Raw genomic sequence first — 2,500 nt, 5'->3', positions numbered from 1 at the left:
AGAAGCCGCCTGTCCCTCTAAGAAGAAAAGTAATCGCTGACAGCACGAAGGATGTCACGCGACTAGTTAGCAGGCTAGAGTCTCGTTCGTTATCGGAATTAACCAGACAAATCGCTCCACCAACTAAGAACGGCCATGCACCACCACCCACCGAATCAAGAAAGAGCTATCAATCTGTCAATCCTTCCGGTGTCCGGGCCTGGTGAGGTTTCCCGTGTTGAGTCAAATTAAGCCGCAGGCTCCACTCCTGGTGGTGCCCTTCCGTCAATTCCTTTAAGTTTCAGCTTTGCAACCATACTTCCCCCGGAACCCAAAAGCTTTGGTTTCCCGGAGGCTGCCCGCCGAGTCATCGGAGGAACTGCGGCGGATCGCTGGCTGGCATCGTTTATGGTTAGAACTAGGGCGGTATCTGATCGCCTTCGAACCTCTAACTTTCGTTCTTGATTAATGAAAACATACTTGGCAAATGCTTTCGCTTCTGTTCGTCTTGCGACGATCCAAGAATTTCACCTCTAACGTCGCAATACGAATGCCCCCGCCTGTCCCTATTAATCATTACCTCGGGTTCCGAAAACCAACAAAATAGAACCGAGGTCCTATTCCATTATTCCATGCACACAGTATTCAGGCGGGCTTGCCTGCTTTAAGCACTCTAATTTGTTCAAAGTAAACGTGCCGGCCCACCGAGACACTCACTCAAGAGCACCCTGGTAGGATTGCAACGGGGTCCGCCTCGGGACGCACGAGCACGCACGAGGCGCGTCGCACGCCTTCGGCTCGCCCCACCGGCAGGACGTCCCACGATACATGCCAGTTAAACACCGACGGGCGGTGAACCAACAGCGTGGGACACAAATCCAACTACGAGCTTTTTAACCGCAACAACTTTAATATACGCTATTGGAGCTGGAATTACCGCGGCTGCTGGCACCAGACTTGCCCTCCAATAGATACTCGTTAAAGGATTTAAAGTGTACTCATTCCGATTACGGGGCCTCGGATGAGTCCCGTATCGTTATTTTTCGTCACTACCTCCCCGTGCCGGGAGTGGGTAATTTGCGCGCCTGCTGCCTTCCTTGGATGTGGTAGCCGTTTCTCAGGCTCCCTCTCCGGAATCGAACCCTGATTCCCCGTTACCCGTTACAACCATGGTAGGCGCAGAACCTACCATCGACAGTTGATAAGGCAGACATTTGAAAGATGCGTCGCCGGTACGAGGACCGTGCGATCAGCCCAAAGTTATTCAGAGTCACCAAGGCAAACGGACCGGACGAGCCGACCGATTGGTTTTGATCTAATAAAAGCGTCCCTTCCATCTCTGGTCGGGACTCTGTTTGCATGTATTAGCTCTAGAATTACCACAGTTATCCAAGTAACGTGGGTACGATCTAAGGAACCATAACTGATTTAATGAGCCATTCGCGGTTTCACCTTAATGCGGCTTGTACTGAGACATGCATGGCTTAATCTTTGAGACAAGCATATGACTACTGGCAGGATCAACCAGGGAGCTGCGTCAACTAGAGCTGAGCAGCCGGCCGCCCGGGAGTGTGTCCCGGGGGCCCGCGCGAACACGCAAGCGTCCGCTCAATTATTCTGCAAACAGGAGGAGGCTGAGCTCCCCTGCACAATACACCTCGAAACCCTCTCAGGTCCCGGCGGCGCGCAGCGCCGTCCTAAGTACTTGGTCGGGTTCGAGAGAGGCGCAATCGCCCGGAGTTTGGCGAGTAGACGCTTTAGGTGCGACCACCCGTGCTCCCAACTGAGCTTGCCGCTGCCGACAGAGGCCCGGGAGCGTGCTGTCGTGGCATTGCCGGCGGGAGACAACACGCGCCACCTACGGTGACCGGCAGCTCCAACGCCAGCGCCACAGAAGGACAAAAGCCCCACTTGGGTGCCGAAGCGAACTCTCCCAGCACAGCGCACGCGCCAACACGTCCGCACAGCTGCGATACAAACCACCTGCGAGAACCGCAGAGGCGACCGAGCAGCAGACGGCGTCGCGGCGCCGAGCGCCGGGCGGCGGCGCATCCTCAGCGCACACAGTCCTCAATCGGACCAGCACACTGCAGATGTCCACCGCGCTTCGCACCGGGCCCGCGAGGACCTACTTTGGCCGCACGGCGCCGCGTGCAGGGTGCGCCGGCGCGCAGCTGCGCCGCCTGCCGCCTCCGTCGGCCGGCGCGCCTGCCACTGGCCGCCCCCACCAGCCGGCTGTAGCGCGTGCGCCCACGCACCGCGCGGCCAGCACGCCGGGAGGCCCCCCCTCACCGGCCGGGGACGGTCCCACCCAGCCACCGCCGCGTATCGCTTCACACCCAGATGCCATTCACGTTCGTGGGCATGGTGGGTATCGCTGGAACAACCGGTTGGTAGCTCAACCGATCGTCGCCATCACTGATTCACCTCTAGCGAGAACAACCGCACCACAACGGTTTACCAGTTGTTCATTTGCATAACGTCACCAGCAAACGTAGGCGTCCATCGCCATTTGCAAATT

At 57.5% G+C, this 2,500-nt stretch overlaps 1 non-coding gene across 1 annotated transcript in view; it reads right to left on the bottom strand.

The window, feature by feature from the left end:
- Window positions 1-1,510, bottom strand: part of LOC124569567 — a 1,910-nt gene extending 400 nt beyond the window's left edge. Inside the window, exon 1 of the ribosomal RNA XR_006971248.1 lies at window positions 1-1,510. This exon is cut by the window's left edge and continues 400 nt beyond it. This is a non-coding gene — a ribosomal RNA (small subunit ribosomal RNA).
- Window positions 1,511-2,500: the final 990 nt, after the last annotated feature.

This window comes from Schistocerca americana, unplaced genomic scaffold (assembly GCF_021461395.2).
Source record: "Schistocerca americana isolate TAMUIC-IGC-003095 unplaced genomic scaffold, iqSchAmer2.1 HiC_scaffold_1505, whole genome shotgun sequence".
Taxonomy (NCBI): domain Eukaryota; kingdom Metazoa; phylum Arthropoda; class Insecta; order Orthoptera; family Acrididae; genus Schistocerca; species Schistocerca americana.
Note: the sequence above shows the minus strand (reverse complement) of the source record. Positions and strands in the feature narration are given on the sequence as shown.